At 34.6% G+C, this 21,920-nt stretch overlaps 1 pseudogene; it reads left to right on the top strand.

Moving 5' to 3' along the window:
* The first annotated feature begins 240 nt into the window (after window positions 1–240).
* Window positions 241–2,714, top strand: LOC110325137 (annotated as a pseudogene).
* Window positions 2,715–21,920: the final 19,206 nt, after the last annotated feature.

The following is a 21,920-nucleotide window of genomic DNA, read 5'->3' as shown; positions in this document are numbered from 1 at the left end:
ACAATTACAATTATATTTGAATCTAAAAAAAAAAATGTTCCCAATATAGTAAGATGGGCTTGATCTTGTTGAGAAGAGATTTCCCTAGTTAATTTTTTATTTATTTCACATAAATCAGGATCATCTTGGATGAGTGAATGCAATTAGAAAAATGCCTCCATCAGATTGACCTGTAGGCAAGTCTATGGAGTATTTCCTGGATTAATGATTTATGTGAATGATTCCAGTACATGGTGGTAAATGCCATCCTTGAAAACTGGTCATCGGTCGTACAAGAAATCAGGGTTTGGAAGCCATTCAAAACACGCTGGTAAGCAGTGTTTCTTGGTGGCTTCTGCTTCACTTCTTGCCTCAAATTCTGTCCTTGATGTCCCTTCATGCTAGGCTAAAAGCTGTAAGTTAAAATAAGTCCTTTCCTCCAAAAGTTCTTTTGATTGTGATTTTTTTCTTTATTTCTAAAAAACACTGATTTTATTTCCCCTCCTTCTACCAATGCCAGCTTGTCTCCAACTCCCCTCCTGTCTGGATCTACATACTCCTTTTCTGTCTCTCATTAAAAGAGAATAAGCTGGGACTAAACCACCAACCAAAGAAAACACATGGACTTATGGCTCTAGTTGCATATGTAGCAGGGGATGGCCTAGGCAGTCATCAATGAGAGGAGAGGCCCTTGGTCCTGTGAAGTTTCTATGGTTCTATGCCTTAGTATAGGGGAATGCCAGAGCCAGGAAGCAGGAGTGGGTGGGTTGGTGAGCAGGGGGAGGGGGGCAGGGATGGGAGCTTTCCGAGGTGAAACTAGGAAAGGGGATAACATTTGAAATGTAAATAAGGAAAATATATAGTTAAAAACAAAACAAAAAAAAAACGAGAGAGAGAGAGAGAGAGAGAGAGAGAGAGAGAGAGAGAGAGAGAGAGAGAACAAGCTTCTAAAGGATATCAACCCAGAACAAAATAAAATATAAGATAAAACAAAAACCCTAATATTGAAGTTAGACAAGGCAAGCCAACAGGTTAAAAAAGATCCCCAAGAGGAGTCAAAAGTACCAGAGACCCATTCAGTTACATATTCAGGAATTCCCTGAAACGACTACCCTCTAAGCTATAGACAGACAGGGGATCTGGTGCAGACCTGTGTAGGATCTTGCTTGAGTTCAAAAGTGCTTTGTTTAGTTGATTAAGAGGCTCTTGTTCTCCTAGTGCCCCCCATCTTCTCTGTGTCTTACACTCTTTCTACCTCCTTCCACATGGTTCCATCAGATGGGAGTGGAGGAATTTGATGGCAATATCCCATTTAGTGCTTTGTATTCCCAGGTCTCACCTTTTATATAGTGTGTAGCAGTAGCTCCCTGCATTAATTCTCCTTTGATGCAGGGGGATGCTTCTTTGATGTTGGTTGAATAAGGCACTGATCTATGAGTATCAGACCTATGATATCAGAATATCATAAGGAGTCATATTATTGTTATTTTATTAGACCAGTAGCATTTGATTTTACCCTAGGTCTCTGGGATCCAGATGTTTTATCATAGCAATAGAAAGAAAAGAAGGACTGGGTGAAAAAAAAAATTGTTAAAATGAATACATGCTATATTATGTATAATTAATTACAGAAATTATAATTTAAAATTTCAAGTATCAGACATATTTTTGAGCATACAAGTTAAAAGGAAAAACAGGTAGAATATAAAATACTTGTCAAATTTAAATAATTTAAAGTAAAAAAATATTTAAAAGCAGTTTCAAATATCTTTAAGTATAGCCCTCTGGTTTTCTACACACCTTCCTGCCTACTGGTTACATGGTAAGGGCTCCTCTCTAGTTCGCTGCCTGTGTCTAAGGACTGCCCTAAAGCATCCAGCTACCCAGACAGATCCCAGGTGTATGACTCCATAGGAACCTGCTCCCAAATCCAGATAATAGGCCACCTCCACAGCTCTTGGCTAGGTGGAAGGCTAATGTCTGTGCTACTTCCAGAACTGATCAAGACATCAATATCACCCTAGTGTTCGAACATATGGATCAGAACCTAGGGACATGCCTGGACAAAGCACCCCCACCAGGCTTGCCAGTTGAGACCATAAGGATCTGATGTGTCAGTTTCTAAGAGGCCTAGATTTTCTTCATGAAAATTGTATTGTTCACTGAGACCTGAAGCCAGGGAACATTTTAGTGACAAGTAATGGGAGAGTCAATCTGGCTGACTTTGGCCTGGCCCAAATCTATAGCTACAAGATCCCTGTGGTTGTTACACTCTGGTACTGGGCTCCTTAAGTTCTTCTGCAGTCTGCACATGATATGCCTGCAGACATGGGAAGTGTTGACAGTATCTTTGTAGAAATTTTTTTTGTCAGAAGTATCTCTTCTGTGGAAACTGAATCTGAACCACTTAGGCAAAATCTTTGATCTCCTCGGTTTACCTCCAGAAGATGACTGGCCTTGAGAAGTAGGTACCTGTACCCCGAGGAGCCTTTGCCCCAGTAGGGATCCAGTCAGTACCATCACTGGTGATGGAGATGAAGGAATCTGGACAGTTTCTGCTGCTGGAAATGCTGACCTTTAACCCACATAAGGGACTCTCTGCCTTCTGAGCCCTGCTGCCCTCTTTCCTCACATGCAGAAAAGAGTGGCTGGCTGTCTCCCCCATTCCTGGAATCTCAGTGGAGAACGTGAACCTGCAGCCTTTGCCTTTCCTTGAGGCTGTGGAGACAAATTGAGATGTTTACAGAGACTATTTTAAGCCTTAAGTGACAATTCCCTACCTTACCTTAAGAAGATTCCCCTCTCTCTCTCCTATTTCTCTACACTAAAGGGCACACACATATGTCTTCTTCCCTCCCTGATTTATGCTGGGATCTTTTTGGTATATAGGAAAACAAAACAAAACAAAGAAAAAAATCTTTAAGTATTATTATGTTTGCTAATGTAGCTCACGATAATCTGCTTAAATAATTCATATAATTGTACTGTGGTGGTTTGAACAAAAATGACCTCCATAGATTTATATTTAAATGTTTAGATAGTGGTATTAGGAAGTGTGACCTTCTTGGAGTAGGTGTGGCCTTGTTAGAGAAAGTGTGTCACTAGGCAGGAGCTTCCGGGGTTCAAATGATCAGGCCAGATCCAGTGTCTTTTGCTTCCTGCTGCCTGTGAATCAGGATGTAAAACTCTAAGCTACCTGTCCAATACCTTGTCTTCCTGCTTGCTTCTGTGTTTTCTGCCATGACAACAATGGACCAAGTCTCTGAACTGGAAACTAGCCCTAATTAAATGCTTTCTTTATAAAAGTCGCTGGGGCTGTGGTGTGGTATTGCTTCACAGCAATAGAAACTAACTAACCCATGTACTGTTTGTACTAACGTATTGTAAAGTAGACAGTTTGGAGTCAGTGTTTGCATTGAATTGAAGAGGAGTGGGTGTATGGGTGGGGGAGCACCCTCATATAGACAGGAGGAGGGGGGAGGAGATAAGGGGGTTGTGGAAGAAAAACTAGGAAACAGGATAATATTTGGAATGACAATAAATAAAATAACCATTAAAAATGGAAAAAATGCTTTAAGAAAAAAACAGAATATCACAGCTTTATCGAAACATAACTGTGTCTTTATGAACATCCCTAATAAAATGCTGGTGGAAAGGTAAATCTGAACAATCACTAAGAAAATCAAGCTAGAATTGAAATTCAAAACACCATATAATAACTATGACTTACCTGTTTAATGGGCAGTACTTCCATAAACAAACCCATCACCATATTATTTATAATAGTTATTATAAGCTATCAGCTTAAATGGCCATTGGTAGGTAAGTTAGAGGTTTTACACACACACACACACATATATATATATATATATATATATATATATATATATATATATAATATGTACATATAATAATATACTATGTATTCATTCTATATAATAGAAAGTTATTAATATATCATACTACATTCATAAACTGTATAAGAGATCTCTTATATACTCTTATATATTACTCTTAGAGTACTATATATACATCTCTATATATATGTGAGAGAGAAAGAGAGAGAGAGAGAGAGAGAGAGAGAGAGAGAGGAAGAGAGACAGAAACAGTTTTGAATTATACAAAATATTAACTGTAGCCATGAGATTTGTCATAAGAATTAGAAAATCTGAAAATGACAGAAATCCCAAATTCCCTTAGTCCAAATACATTTTAATAATTACAATTCACCAGCATTTTCAATGCCCTCAGGTTAACAAACCAAGCATGTATTTTCATGGTTTATTTTTCTTATTTTCTTCTTTACTGTTCTTGAAGTAAATGATCATAACTTGCTACTTTTTACTATCACCATCCAGTGAAGACAAAAATAGTCATTTACAAAAAATGATAATCAAAAAACTCTCTTGTATTTATGCTGTGATACTTAAAATGCCTGGTTATACATTTTGGAAAATTTCTCATTGTATTAATTATACCACAGGGGATGAATAGGAAACTCTGTCTTTCCCCATAAACTCGTACTGTTCAAATGACCATTAGAAATCCATGGATTAATGAAAAAAGATAATACAATTTTGAATTGTGGAGTTTTAGGAGGTTGTAAGAGAAAGTGTTGATCTTCACACCAGGATAATGGAACAATGACTTATGCAGATACTTATAATTTATAAATGATGACAATTCTAAAGGCTTATCCTTAACCTTCCATCCTTTGAGCACCACTTTTAGGGAGTAAAAGAAATTTCTGAAAGGACCTTGCCAGGAGTCCAGTACCTGAGGATCCAGCTATACCACTCCTGGGAATATACCCAGAAGATGCTCCAACATATAACAAGGACACATGCTCCACTATGTTTATAGCAGCCTTATTCATAATAGCCATAATAGCTGGAAAGAACCCAAATGTCCTTCAACAGAGGAATGGATACAGAAAATGTGGTACATTTACACAACTACTAAAAACAGTGACTTCATGAAATTCTTAGACAAATGGATGGAACTAGAAAATATCATCCAGAGTGAAGTAACCCAATCAAAAAAGAACACACATGGTATGCACTCACTGATAAGTTCATGTTAGCCCAAAAGCTCAGGATACCTAACATACAATTCACAGACCACATGAAGCTCAAGAAGAAGGAAGACAAAAGTATGAATGCTTCAGTCCTTCTTAGAAGGAAGAACAAAATACTCACACAAGTAAATCTGGAGACAAAGTATGAAGGAGAGACTGAAGGAAAGGCCATCCAAAGGCTGCCCTACCCCTGGGGATCCATCTTATATACAGTCACCAAACCCAGACACTATGGTGGATGCCAAGAAGTGCTTGCTGACAGGAGCCTGATATAGCAGTCTCCTGAGAGGCTCTGCCAGAACCTGACAAATACAGAGATGAATGCTCAAAGCCAACCTTTGGACTAAGCACAGGGTCCCCCAATGAAAGAGTTAGAGAAAGGACTGAATGAGCTGAAGGGGTTTTAAACCCCACAGAAAGAACAACAATATCAACTAACCAGACACCCCAGCGCTCCTAGGGACTAAACCACCAACCAAAGAATATACATGGAGTGACCCATGGCTCCAGCAGCACATGTAACAGAGGATGGCCTTGTTGGGCATCAATGGGAGGAGAGAGAGGCTATTGGTCCTGTGAAAGCTAGATTCCCCAGTGGTGGGTATGTGGGGGAGCACCCGAATAGAAGCAGAGGGAGAGGGGAAGGGGTAGGGGGTTTCTGTAGAGGAAACCAGGAAAGGGCATAACATTTGAAATGTAAATAAAGAAAATATCCAATAAAAGAGAAGAAGAAAAAAGAAAAGAAAATCAAAGCTAACAGCTTGGTTAGTGTTTTTTAAGCTAGCGAATAGCAAAATGTTTACATGATATTATTTTTAACCAGGGAAATAATAGAATACAATAATGCTTTGAAATAATTCTCTGGGGCAACTAAAAGTAAAAGCTATTATGCAAATATCTAATGAGGTATTGATACTCACTGTGAAGAGCTTCATGGTCTGATGTGACAGGATTGCAGTTTTGCTTTTTCCACTTGTAGCACAATTCTATTTTAACAGTGGATAGCTGTATAATCCTAAATAATTGACAGTGGCTATGAAAAATTATTAATCCGTGCTTCATGATATCAGAGCATCCATATGACTTTTGTTTTGTTATTTCTATCCCTTGGTCTCTTTCATTAGCTTCCTAGAGTGGAAATATTAACAGTGATATCCAACTCCGGGAGAGAAATTTTCATCTGCAGAATTTTAAATCCTACATTCTTTAATTTGAAATTTAAATAATACACATAGAAAAGAAGATATTGCATTAATAAATTTTAAATGATAATTTATCTATTGTTAAATGTACAGTGTGAATAGAAGTGCAATTATTAAGTACTTTAGAACATGAAAAATAACAATCTGTTAGTTTTAAACTCAGGAATATCCCAAACAAGAATATTTAGGGATGACTCATTTCTCTGTAATCCAGGAAAAAAAATTAAAATCCCATTCCTTAAAATATGACCTAGCAGCACAAGCTCTCTCATACTTACATTTGGGTTTTGTTTTTTGTTTTTTGTTTTTTTTTTTTTTTCAAAATTCAATATCTGTCTCAAACAATCTTTTCAGAAAAAAAGCTATATATGCAAATTCAAATGCTTCTTCAAGATCATTTTAATTTTATTATCCAACCCAAATATATTGTCACAAATGTAAAAGAAAAAAACTGACTATGACTTTCCAAATCACTGAACCACTAGTACTGAAGGAGAGAAGTACAATAAATGGTTAAGGGCGTGATTTAAAAAGGGAGTAGTATCCAGTGAGCAAGATTACTCCAGCTTCCTCAAAACCGCCACTTCAGCATACTCTGTAGAAGTAACGGTTCTTATAAGTATTTTTTTCATGTAAAAGGTACCATCATATTTTTTGTAAATTATCCTTGAATCTTCATATTGGTGATTTCAAACCTATGTAATATCTATATACTGAATTGTAAAAGAGAATAGGATATCAACATTTCCTTGGCTTTATTTCACACTGAAACCCATTCAGAAGTAACTGCATATTTCAATAGATGGGAAAATTACCTAAGGCTCTGAATTATTAACAGTTGTTACAGAAGGACCTATTGTGAAATTCTTATCTATAAGCATCTGAATAACATACAAAAGTCCAAATAAATAGGCAATAATTTTAGCAGAATTCACAATAGTAACATTCCTTGAAGAGGAAAATAAACAGATTAACAATTTTATCATTATGCTAAGTTTGTACATTTAATTATGGCATAAAATCAATTGAAAAAAAATGTCAGAATAAGTAAGAAAAAAAGAAATTTGCTGGTTAATCTTGCACTACTCAAAAAGAGTTTCATAATTCTAAATCAAGACTGTCATTAAATAGAAAAATTCCCTATTAATATTTATGCATTTTAATACGTAGTTTGGACATTAAAAACCACAACTATCACCATAAAGAAAATAAGACATTGTTTATTCTGGAGCTGTTTTGAATGCCTGGGGATATTGACTAAACTTACCACGAATTTCACGTTCCAGATTCCCAGCAATATTTGGTTTACAAAACCAAGAGAGTAATAACTCAATGAAAGTTTAAAATACAATATATTGGTGGATATACCAGAAAGGCAGACAGATTAATATTGAGAAAGCCTTCCAAATTACCTAAATATTATCTGACAACATTCTTTGCTCTTGTATCAGCAAAAGCTAGGGTTCTGCTAAGTTAATAGCTTCTAAGAGGTTTTTGTGATATATCATGATATATTAGTTCAAATGGAGAGCTGGGCAAGAAGTGGGTATTCTAGGAGCTAAAACTAGCCCAAGACAAAGTAAGTAGCCACTTGGCATATAAAATTCCAGTTTCTCCACAGTACTGAGATTCCAAACTGTTAGTCTCCTCAGACCTTCCAGATACTGTTGTTCACAGCCAGTCACAGCTTCTTTTCAGTGCCTGGCAAACACAGAAGTGGATGCTCACAGTCAACCATTGGATGGAACACAGGGCCCCCAATGGAGGAGCTAGAGAAAGTACCCAAGGTGTTGTGGGGGCTGCATCCCTGTAGGTGCAACAACAATATGAACTAACCAGTACCCACTGAGCTCGAGTCTCTAGCTGCATATGTAGCAGAAGATGGCCTAATCAGCCATCATTGGGAAGAGAGGCCCCTTGGTCTTGTAAACTTTGTATGACCCAGCACAGGGGAAGGCCTGGGCCAAGTAGTGGGAGTGGGTGGGTAGGGGAGCAGGGGCAGGGTGGGGTATAGGGTACTTTNGGGATAGCATTTGAAATGTAAATAAATAAAATAATAAATAAATAAATGAACAAATGACTTGTAATTCACAAAAATAATAATTTTAAACATAAAACCTCCCATTGTCTGTATATAAAATTGCTTCTAGTTAATATCATCATTTTGATCATTAACAACTATTGTGGGTTTAATCTATTGTGGTTTTGTGATCATCTGAAAATATTTCCTGAAAAATGTTCTAAGTAAGTAGTGTACATATGAAGTCTTCACATTTATTAGTAATCTAATGAGAAAAGAAAGTATTGGAAAGCTGTCTCCTTGACTCAGTTAAATTACTGCCTTAATCTTACTCTTTCCTTTTTTTTTTTCAATCTGACTAGAGAAAGTCATTCCCAAATGCATGCATTTCTAAGGGAAACCTATTCTTCCTAGCCTAATTACCTTAAAACGTTTTTCGGGGGAAGTCATATTTTATTAATTTGCTCAATCTTCTTATATAGCATTTTCCATTTTATAACATGTAGGATGTATCTTATACATACATGATACCATCTAAAGCATGAATACCAGGAAATTTGACATGACAATCATGCTTCTTTTTAAATATGATAATCAAATTCATCCATGACAAATCAGTTTTAGAGAGTTAATAATATAAAAGTGTGACCAAAGAAATATTGCCATGAACATTTAACTAGAGCAATAATATATAAATCTGTGTTTGTGTGCTCATACACTTTTTTTAACTTTGAGGAGAAAACATGGTATTTATTTGATTTAAAAAATAGATCACTTAGGTTAATTTTCATTTTTCCAGGAAGTTTTGTTTCATCCATGGAAATGCTTACATAAGACAACACTTAGTTTGAGGGTGATATAAATAATAAATGGTAATTTTCACTTTTATAAATTAGTTTGAAGTAACACTAGCATTATTTCTCAAAATATACACCATATTTTATTTCAATAGTTCTTATTTACAGTAGATGGTCTAGTAGAGATGATTTAAAAACTCTTCCCATTTCCTTAGCACTTGGAATCACTGCAAACTCAATGTGAAGTGGTCAGGGGAAATACTATACTAGATTTAACCCCTCAAACAATACCATCACATAAATGCTACTTCATCCTATTTATTAAGATTCAAGGCCTTGTACACTCTAGTATTCCTCACAGCTCATGAGTGATATACTTGATATTCAGGCAAAGTTTTTCTTTGAGGTCAAGGCCTGTGGCCTTGTCTGTTTTCCCTCACTGTTATTTTAGAAGTGCTTTAAAGCAGTATAAGATCAGTACAAGAAGTGAATGATTGTTTCCATTGAAGATTTCAATGTTCTGATGATAGCCTAATACATACCATAAAACAAGAATAATCTACAACAACTACAAAATAGTAAATATTCAAAATATTTGGAGATTCACTCTTAGAAGATTTGGAGTTCATGTTTACTATGTAACCTTGGAAATGACAAAATTGGTATACTCCATCAATATATTTTTATAAATAGCTTATTCACTGTTAAATAAAATGAGATGCCTGTTGATGAAATGCCTCAATTAGTGTTTATTAGAGATGTATCAATCATATTTCTGCTTGCTTATTTGACAAATACTACATACCTGATATTTTCTCTTTCATCTTAATCATGACAAAAAAATAATGACAATAGGTAGGTACCCAGTTTTTGGTAGCTTGTCAAAGAATGTTTAGTTCATTTCCAGTATTATCATACAGAGAACTTATCTTTTAAATTGTATTAAAATTACATTAATTATGAAAAATCACAAAAGAAAAAAAAAAAGGAACCTTCTCTTTAGACCTGCCATTGCAATCTTCTTTCTGCCAAACTGTGTTCACTATAAATATTCTACATAATTATATCTACTGACTTCTCCCAGTACATCTCTTGGCCCTCTATGACAATGTTGAATCCTCTGCATGCTTTTTTATTTTATTTTATTTATTTACATTTCAAATGCTATCCCTAAAGTTCCCTATACACCCCCCCCCCACCCCTGCTCCCCTACCCACCCACTCCCATTACTTGGCCCTGGCCTTCCCCTGTGCTGGGTCATATAAAGTTTGTAAGACCAAGGGGCCTCTCTTCCCAATGATGGCTGATTAGGCCATCTTCTGCTACATAGGGAGCTAGAGACTTGAGCTCAGGGGGTACTGGTTAGTTCATATTGTTGTTGCACCTACAGGGTTCTCTTCATGCTTTTTAAGCAGGTGACACAGGGTTCTAGTTCTGCTTATGTTGTAAAGTCACACTTTTCTTATATACTTCCTTACCTTGTGTCAAACTATGGAAGCTTTAATCTGATGTTTTCCTGGGTATCATATAATCTAAATTCAAGCACTCATCAGGTAGGTTCAATATACTTACTTTTCTTCAAGTATTATATTTTTTCCTCAGAGGGAGAAATCTTGCATGCTCACACTGAAACAGCTAGAAAATATGAGAGAGAATTATTATGTATATTTGTAAGTCTTCAATCTTGCTATCTGACTTTTATTTTAGAGGCAATGCACTTAGAACTAAAAGTATTATGTAAATGTTTTAAATAATTTTTAAAACAAAATATATCATGTAAATTATATCATCGGATTCATTGTTTATTCAGAACCTGTTTAACTTATTAGTTACAATTCAACAATTCTTCTAAATATAGTTTTAATTTGGATTTTTTTGGGGAAATGACCGATAGTTAATTATTGATTTCAAAATAGTAACTTTTGATAACTCTTACAAGTAATTTCATAGTGAAGACAACTGATTTTAAAATTCAATTCAAATAAGGGCTCCTTTGTACAGACGTCATGTTTGTACATAATAGTTTGTGAGAATTTCTTGTATAAACTACAGGTTTTTAAGGTCATATAGCAGAATTCTCCCTTAATTGAATAGTAAAGATGACAAGAAGGCAATCACTGGGTCAGGAGGAAGAGGGCCTTCCGGGTCCTAGAGAGGAGGAGGAAAGGCAAGAGGAGGGCACTTCCTTTTGGATGACAAGGGGAGAGAAGCAGACAAAATGTAGGCCAAGGACAGTTAGAACTGGAGGTGCGGAATCCATCAGGATCCACCAATAGAAGATTTCCAGCATAAAATAGTTAATTTTAAGACGATAGATTCTGCCCACAGCGATTATGTTATCTGTTGATTCTAAAGTAAGATTTTTTTTCTGGAGTTTCCCATTCCATGGCGATTCAGGTGAGCCAGAGGGAAAGAATGGCTGAGGCTGGAGTCTGGCCTGGATTTGGGCCAGGAAGATTAGGCAAGGACTAAGCTCCAGGGACTGGCCAGTGATAGCATGAATTGGTTTTTATAATTACACACTACAGGGCCATATCTCTCTACTCAATAAAGTTATTTTGTCAAAAATAAACAATATGTTTTGAATCTCACCCACCACAAAAGCACTTCACCTAACAACTAAAACTTTGTAGTGTATTGGCTGGCAAGCAGGTCTGTGCTATGTGTACCTAAAGAATGAAGGAGGTTGTGGACTGTAGAGTAACATATTTGTTTCCCTTTCATTCTCTGCTGTATTTGCTACTATTTGTTTTAGCGACTTCAATAATTTTGACTGTAGTTAAGATAAAAATCTTACAATAAATTTAATTTGAATTTCCCTGCTGGCTAAAGATGCTGAAAATTTTAAAATATGTCTCATCCATTTGTATTTCCTTTTGGATAGCATTTTGTTCAGTTCTATGTCATGTTTTAGTTTTTTTTTCTTGATGTTTAACTTTTTGAGTTATTTTTATACTCTAGATACCACTCCCTTGTCTGAGGTATAGTTGCAATATATATTTTCACATGGTGTGGATGATGGTATTCTTTGCTGTACAGAAGCTTTTTAAGTTGTGAAATCCCATTTACTAATTGTTGATCTTAATTCCTCTGGTAGTGGGATATTGTTCAGAAAGTTCTTTCCTGGGCCAATTAATTCAATTTTCCATCCCATCTCTGTGTATTCCCTATTTTTTCTCCATCATATTCAGAGTATTAGTGCTATAAGGAACCCATTAGAGTGGATTGCTCAAACATAGTTTATAAGCCAACTGCCAAGTTTGACTCTAATGGTGGGGACTACTATCAGGTATTCATGACAAAAGTATACTAAACAGTGTTTAGAGCAAGTGATATTTAAAGGTAAAACCATTTAAGAGAAGCTAAGATATGTTAGTTAGAGAATCTTTATCTTGGGTTCCTCCAATTCTCTTGGGTAATTTCCCACAGGACTCTCCATCAAGGACATCAAATTCCCATCGAACCAGAAATGATCTCAGCAAGAATCCAAGATCGAGGAAACTTTGCACAGTCTTGTGTTGTCATGTTAGGACTTATATTGAGATATTTACTTGATCTGGTATCTAGAATATAAGATAAGTTAAAAGGCTAAACAACTGGGAAGATCCGTCCAGCATTTTTCACCTCTTAATGTATTTATTTTAATTAAATAAGTAATAATTACATCATTTTTCATCTTTTATTTTCTCCCTCCAATCCCTTTCATGTCCTCTTATTCCAACATTTTCCATGATCCTCTTATGTTCTATCGTATTCATTTGAGTAGATTATCACAGTTATATACACATACAGGCACAAAAATATAATACAATCTTTTATTGGATAACCAATTAAAGAACTCATCCTAGAAGAAGACTAATTTTCTCTCAAACAGCCTTAGTCTTTGTCTAGGGGTAAGGCTCTTTGAGATCTTACCTTTATACCTTAAAATGTCATTAATATATCTATTCGTGTTTATTAGTGTGGACATTGTTTGGGTCTTCTTTAGGCAGCAACTTTGTTGCAGTAGCAACCCTGTCATTTCTAGAAGATACAATCTAATTTCACAACAAAATTTTCTATCTTTAGTCTCATAAAATCTTCTGTACTCTCTTTTTCTGATGTTCCCTAAGACAGGACCTGTCCTGCCAGTGTTTACCCTGGAGCTGGACACCTATTTTGGGAATTTTGACCAGTTGTGGTTTTCTGTGATGATCACTATTGACAGTGAAGAGATTTTTTTTTTCTGAAGAAAAGTAAGAGCAACATTTATCTGGTTGTATAATCCTAAGTATTTATAACACAGTTAGGAATTATGGGGGTATGGTAAACTAGTGGTATTAGGGTATCTCTATAGCTCTTAGGCCCAGGTAGTTGTCTACTTTTACAGTACTGAGCATGGTTCCTCTCCTGTTGCAAGGGACTTAAGTCCAATCAGATGGTTGCTGGTTTCTACCAATGCATTGTGGCACTATTTCTCTTTTAAAGATATCTTGCCTTGCTGGTCATGGTTATGTCTAAATATAATACCTGCCAAAATTTATTGATTGTCTTACATTTTGGCAGCTTTAGTAGCACCCTGTCACTATAAAACCTAATGTTCAAGAGAGAGGATTTCAAATTATATCAAAATCATAGTGTTCTGTGTCCCAAGTGCACGGCGTTGTCAGCATAAGGATGTACTTTTAGTGAAGAATATATAGTGTATGTGTGTGTGTGTGTGTGTGTGTGTGTGTGTGTGTATTCTGCATGTTTTCTCTGACCAAAACTGAAAAAACTGATTTCTATAGTTTCCATTAGAGAGTCTAGATCTTTTGTTTTTTGGAGATTAACACTTTGAGGTGAAGTGGTATAACTTAATATAAAATATAATTATAAACATTTACATGTATATATTGATTGTTAGGCTAATGAAAAATAATGTTTTGTTAATTTGTTTTTAAACATCAACAGTGTACTATATTTCTTTTTCTTCTGTTTTGTCTGCCATTGCATTTCCCACTTTAAACCCCCTTGCCAGTCTCATTTCACGTCATTGATATCTTACCCTTCTATTCTGTGTCCATCTTTCCACACCCATGGCCTTATTAGAACTGTCTGTTTTACTTCCCTGATATCTGTGGTTACTTTAGACTATGTGCTCACATCTGAATATTTGAAGAAAGGAACTTCAGATGAGACAGAACCTGTGACATTTGTCTTTCTGAATCTGGGCTAATACCACATATAAAGTCAACTGGCAGATAACTCTTAAAATGAGAGAAGAAATTTGAAGTATTCAGAATAAATAAGTTTTTATGCAATATAAATATACACACAGTCATGCACACACACACATACACATGCATGCAAGCACACATGCACACACATGTATATATATGAGTGAATAGTTAAATTAATTGAGAAATACTTTAGAAGCAGTTTTATAATATGATAATGTGATCAGAGCATTTTATACAACCATGACTAATAAACCAGACTTAATGTTAATAAACAAGTTTAACTACAGTTGGCATTGTATATTTAATACTGTTATTAATAGTTACCAGTTACTGATTTATTCACACAGTGCTTTTATTCACATATCCTAAATTGTTTTAATTTTTCACAGTTATGTAATCTTCTTAGAAGTTTATTGGAGAGAGAGAGAGAGAGAGAGAGAGAGAGAGAGAGAGAGAGAGAGAGAGAGAGAAGAATTTTAATCCACCAACATGGATGCTCTGGCAAGGAATCACATCTAAAGAACTATGTGATCTGATTGGAATGACATATCTTTTATTCTCTGGCTGGAATACACTTACCCCAATCCCTAACAACAGGTAAAATTAAGTTTGTAGAAAGAATTAGCCATATTTTTAAGTGGCATCTAATTGAGAGGCAATAGAGAGTGAGAGAAAGAAGAGAGACAGAGACAGAGAGACACAGAGAGACACAGAGAGGAAAGACAGAGAGGCAAAAGAAAGAGGAAGAAGACAGTGACATAGAAACACACACACACACACACACAGAGAGAGAGAGAGAGAGAGAGAGAGAGAGAGAGAGAGAGAGAGAGAGAGAGAGAGANGAGAGAGAGAGAGAGAGAGAGAGAGAGAGAGAGAGAGAGAGAGAGAGAGAGAGAGAATTTTACCAGGTCAGTTATAGAGACAGGAGACAGGTGAAAACAGAAGGAGCCAGAGAGTGAAAAGGATCCAGAAGACTAGAGAAGATTGCCAGAATTAGTATGAGACCAAGAAGAAAAATTCAGTCAGAAGCCAAGCAAAGCCAGTTCAAATCAGTCAGGCTTGAGAACAGTTTGAGCCAGAAAAACTGAGTTGAACCAGGAAGATGGAGTTCAAAATAAACTAGAAAGGGTGAGTTTATTCTGCAGTAATTCCCTAGGATGACAACAGAATCTGATATATAAAAGTTACTTTTACACACACACACACACACACACACACACACACACACACAGAACCCAACTAATAATAACAGGGAAAATGATAGATATGATTTCAACATGGTTGTCCTTGGTATTATCCAAAGGATTTAATGTCAACAGAAAATAGAAATAGAGACATCTGTAAGTACAACCTCAATTTAGTACAATATTCAGGACATGTTATCAACCTATTTTGTATCCAAGGATGAACAGATAGAGAATATATGTGATATATGTGATATATGGAGTACTATCAGGCCATTTAAAAAATCATTAAATCATATCATTTTTGTATGAGCTTATTTTAAGCAAAATACATCACTCAGAAAGATTAGATGTACTCTATTACATATTGAATTCAGATATTTTAAAATGTTTTATTTACTTTTATTTTCAGAAAATTTGTATTTTGCCTATGTACATTTGTATACTATGTGTGTGCAGTGTTCTAATCAGCCAGCCAAAAAGGGTGTTGTATTCCCTAAAACTGGAATTGAAAATAATCATTAGCTACCATATGATACTAGAAACTGTCCTCTGCAAGAATATATAGTGCTTTCAAATTCTTGGCCATCTCTTCAAAGGAAAAATAATAAATAACTACTGCTACTACTACTCCCACAATTACTACTTCTATTACCACTACTACTACTACTACTACTACTACTACTACTAAGACATTACTATAAAAAAGGGATTATTTGTCAAGAATAGGTATCGTCCTTAGAATGTAACAGGACACAAATATGTACTTATTAGTTTTCTTTGTCCATAATTCACTGTTGTAGTTACTTGATATATCATTCTCACATTCTGCACTCTGTATGTCTCCTCTGGTTATTTTTTAAAAGACTATATTTGACTGTTATTCATTATAGTTATAAGAATTTTCTATAGAGAAGGATAAAATATACCCTTAGATATACATTTGCAAATATTTTTCTATATTTAATATTACATTTTTCTTTTAAAAAACTAGTTTAACTTCTGAAGTTCTCTAATTTTCCAAATTACTTATTTTATATTATCTTTCTTGTCTCCAATATAAACTGCCTTCAACCATATAACAAACAACAATAAAATAACACAGAATAAATATTGCAAAAAATAATAATCTCCTTAATTTTGGAATCATGACATTTTATGCATATTTACTGTTGCTCTCCAAGGGCATATTTGATACTTTAGACATAGATTATAAAGTAAAACATTCAATTTCTTATTGTGCAAACATTTTGGCCTACTCTGAAAAAGTGTTAAAAGTCTTTGGAAAATTTACTACCTCTAATAAATCCCAACAGCAAAGTAAGAAATATGCAAGGTCGATATAAAACCATCAGTTCTGTTTCCATGGACTATGAATTAAAAATTAAAAATTACCTTTGAAGGTTAGCATTCAAAAACATGAATATTGTTCCATTAGAATATTTTACAGTACATAAAAGTGATTGTTCTTGGGCTGGTAAGATGGCTCAGTAGGTAAGAGTGCTGACTGCCCTTCTGAAGGTCATGAGTTCAAATCCCAGCAACCACATGGTGGCTCACAACCACCTGTAATGAGATCTGACACCCTCCTCTGGTACATCTGAAGTCAGCTACAGTGTACTTATATGTAATAATAATAAAAAAATCTCTAAAAAATATTTTAAAAAGTGATTGTTCTTGTACCTGATGATTTAAGGTTGATTTTCAGAACCCATATATTAGAAGGAAAATACTATATTACATACATTGTTATCTGAACTGAACATGAACACTAAAGAACATGAAAAACTCTCCATAGAAATATAAATTAATAAATTTAAAATAAATATGTACTCATGTATAGTGGATATAGGTTTACTATTAGTAAAATGGATGTATAGGTGCTGTGTTCCAAAGACTGCAAAGCAGTATATAAGAAAAATGCAAACCAATATTAAATTGTTCAAACCAATTCTCAAAAAGAACAAAGCTGTATTTCATAAACAATGGAACTTTAGGACACTTTTAATGCCAAAATAATGAGTATGCATGTAGTGTTGCAGTGATGGGATTATATAGTATAGACCAAGAAAACAGCCTTAAAATGGGTCTAAGTAATTGTTTGAACACATAAAAGGGCAATTCAATGGCGAAAGCTCATTATTTTCATCAGTCAGGCATTCAAAAAGAGAAAAAACCCTCAGAATATGTCTTATGAAATAGCTAATAATATTTTCCCAAAATGAGGATGGTAGGATGTTACCATTATATATTGGAAAAGCTGAGGCAGGAATATAATGAATGTGAGTCTGGCCAGAGTTATATAGACAGAATCTGTTTCCTGAAAGAAACAAACAATAAAAAACAATTCGTAATGGTCACAGATTAGAATATAAATCAAATAATATAATAGATTTTTTAAAAATATCAAAATGAGAAGTTCACTGATTTGTGTTGGGAAAACTTTATTAAGTTTAATAATCTTGCAGGCTAAACCAAAACACTCATCATGAGTGAGTCATGTTTGTCCATCGTGATTTGTTCCTTGTGTCATTTTCATAACAAGGTGCCTGTCTTAAAAAATAATCTGGTAGTACAGAAGTAAAGCACTATATATTAATACAGATATTAAAGTCAGTGTACAGAATCACACCCACAGATATCTAAACTCAACTATAAATAATCCCTCCAGTCATCCATAACATGTACTTTGAAACATATTGCATCACAGTAAGTTCAGCACAGTGAGGCTATATCTTCATGGAGAACAGATGCCGCGCAGGCAATGTTTACTTGGCGGCTCAAAATAAGAGTGAGGGTACCGAATTCAATGTTTCAATATTTATTTTGTCCTCTCAGGCATTATTTTTTTCTGTCCTTTTTCCAGACAGTGATAATTAAACTTGAATGTGGTAAATACATAAATGATCCTCCTAACCAGTTTGTGTCTCATTACATAAAACTTTGAGACATTATGTTCCTAATATTTGAGGGGAATTCTCTTCAGTCCCTAGATTCAAGGGAATCCACTGCTCTGCGTTACTTCTGATCTTCAGAGAAATGGCAATACTTATTTGTAGAGAATACATTTATAACAAATTCGAGGTGAAAATATGAGTTCTACAGAATAATTTTGAGAGATTTTTTTATTGGATAATTTTCTCTTGGAAGTTTATGAATCATATTGCCAAATTTGAAATTCTATAGAATTCTATATCGAAAGGGAAAATGTATAACTTTGTATAGCTCAATCTTATAAAACTTACTTGACTTTTGAAGACTTGAGGGAAGGCTATACTTAAACTATTTTATTTCAAGTTTAAATGAAATCTACAATAATGAAAACCCTGAAGAATTTCCATGAAATAGTTATATAGGTAAATGAAAGCAAGTAGAAGCTGAAATTGACACACGGATATAAAATTTAATTTCTGACAAAACTCGCCTAGGTGAGTTATTGGAAAACATGGTTTGGATGACATTTAAAAATAAACCTCATCCCTTACTCCACACTGTGTAAAAATTGCCTTGAAATAGATCAAAGTTAGAACCATAGAAGCTAAAAATAACAGAAATAGGTTGGCACTTCGCTGGGACTAAAGCTAGAGGTGCTGACTGCAAAGAAAACTGAGGAAATATTGTGAAACATGCACATGTTGAATGGTCTGGCTATTGTGGTTTCTTAATGGTAGATATATATCAATATCTAAGTACATAAAGTGTTTTACATGTGTTTATATTTGTACATATAACCGTGTAACTGATGAATTCATTTCAAAGCAGGCAGCATATATTTTTTACCCATTAAAACTTGCATTTGCTAAATGCACATTAGTATTTGCTAGTAAAGGATTTTAAAAGTTACAAACAAACATGACTAGTCTGAAAGTTACAAGTTAACAGGGATGGTCTTGTGGGGAGTAAACTCAGAATCTTTACATGGTTTTACCACAGAGTGTCTTATGAGTAAATGTTATTTTATAGAATTTTTTATATGATCATATTTTATTTCTCCAGTCATTAAGCAACCGCCTTATATGAATAAGAAATGTATTTAATTGACTAAATCCCCTTTTAACTGCTATCAAATTCCATTCACATTTCCAGTATTTATATGTGCCTAGATCTAGTGTTTCCAATTAGAGGGTCTGAGAAATATTCTCTGTCTAAATTCACACACAGCATGGTTGCTGAATCCTGCCTAGCTCTAGAGTATAGCTCCTTGTCAGCACAACTTTGACCTAACAGCTTACCAAGATCTCAGAAGAGTCAAATTCAGCTCCTGTTCAGCTTTTCAATCATGCCCTCACTAACCCTGGCCAATGTGACCCAATTTTTTCTTTACAGCATTATGGAATTTTGAGCCATGATTTTTCCACTTCAACTAGTATTGAGTGTCAGATAAAGTTTTCAAGGGATCACTACAAACAATTTTATTTAGCTTATGAAAGTTCAAGAGTCATGAGGTGATTTCTCACTCTACTGAATCTGGTCTTAGTCAGCCTTAAAGAGTTCGCAGAAGAACAGAGTAGAATTTCCTTGTTAAAAATTATTTCTCTTGCTGAAGTTCAAGAAAAAAAGAGAAAGAACTTAAATTAAAGGCACGTTTGTGAGCCTGAAAGACTGTAAGAAAGGATTCCATTATTTCCCACTGTAGTTATCTATTATACTTAAAGTCAAATAGTATATTTCTATTAGTAATGTAATATGTAAGTCACACAAAGTAACTTTAAAATAATTCATTACACATTTTTTTAGAAGAAGTATCTCAAGGAATATTTGCTATATGTTCCCATGGAAACAAATGTACCTGCACAAAAATGCCATATCCATTATTTCTCAATAAAATGTCTTTGATTTATATTAGATTGGCTCAATAGCAAAGGAAGTTGGGGAATTTTAAAATTCAAAAATAGCTAAAAGTTACAATTATAAGAAAGAGAAACTACTATAATTTTTTCTGGTTTCTTTAAATCCTATGTTTCATTATTATTCAATGTAATATTATAATCTAAATTTAAAGAAATCTGTTTAAATTCTGATAATGGTGTCATGAAACATTTCTCAAAAGAATATATCGATAAGCAATGTTTTATATAAATTACCTTACTTTTGCCAAGACACAATCAATTAATTGGAAAGCAATAGAAGTATTTTGAAATATAATGCACATATATTTTTAGAATGTAATCTTGGAGCTAATCACTCATATAAGATTTGTAAATGAATTTGGCCTGTGGAGTTCTTTATTGCTCTCAAAGCTCAACTGTCAATTGAGTAATGGTTTCTGATACACTGAATAGACTGTTTCAAAGTATTATTTTAAAATTCATTGGCAGGCTTAAATAACCTTTATTGAACTAAAACAACAACAACAACAACAACAACAACAACAACAACAAATTCTTCCCTCAGAAATTCCTTAAAATTTACTAGAATTTAAAAATGTCACTATGTTAATAAAAGGGTATGCTACAAGTAAGCAAAAAAGTTTACTTACTCAACTAATTTATACATTTTCCAACAATGATTTTATGCTACATTTTTTGTTTCTTATGCTTTAACTATAATTCTGTGTTTTACCAATATAAAAATGAAATTTATGAAGAAAAATATCAGGATGGAAATTTAAAAAGATTCTTTTAATACTTTTTTCTTGCTCACCATTTACTTTTATTTATTTATTTTTAAGATTTATTTTTATTGAACTCCAGCAGAAGTCCAACTGTCTACCAGAGGTCACACTGTGACTGAAGCCCTTGGTAAGACTAGCCCATAGACATTCAATACTTCTTCAGAGTCAGCATAGTTTTCCAAGAAGCACTCCTTCCATATTCTGGCTCACAACTCCAGCAGAAGCCCTATGCTGTACAGGAAAACTCACAAATACCTAGAACCTCAGAGACCATGCCTATGCCCAGAACTTAAGATGACACACCAGCTCCCAGAACCCCAAAGGCACAACCAAAAACCCCAGAGGTTATACAGGTTGTCCAAAACCCAGCAGAGACTTTGGACTGTACTTGAGGACTCTTTCATCAACAATCAACAAGAACTTCAGGCCAGAAGACCAGAAAAGAAACACAAACCAAAAATATAAACATCCTAAAAAAGAGTAGGGAGTGGCCTCAGAGAAGCAGGGGGAGGGGGATGTTATGGGGCATTCCAGAGGAGAAACAGGGAGAGGGGATAACATTTGAAATGTAAATACATAAAATATCCAGTAATAAATAGATAAATAAATATGTAAATAAAAATTAAAAAAATGATAAACTCAGAAACTGACAGCTAAACCTATAGTTACTCCAGTTCAAATTAAATGCCTAAACACCTGTGTAAGAACACAAAAAACAATAGCCAGGGAAATATGGCACCATAATAGTCTACATATTCTACTATAGAAACCCATAAATATTCCAACACAGCTGAAACCCACACATACACACACACACACACACACACACACACACACACACACACA

The sequence above is a fragment of the Mus pahari genome, chromosome 8 (genome assembly GCF_900095145.1).
Source record: "Mus pahari chromosome 8, PAHARI_EIJ_v1.1, whole genome shotgun sequence".
NCBI classification, from domain to species: Eukaryota; Metazoa; Chordata; class Mammalia; order Rodentia; family Muridae; genus Mus; species Mus pahari.
Note: the sequence above shows the minus strand (reverse complement) of the source record. Positions and strands in the feature narration are given on the sequence as shown.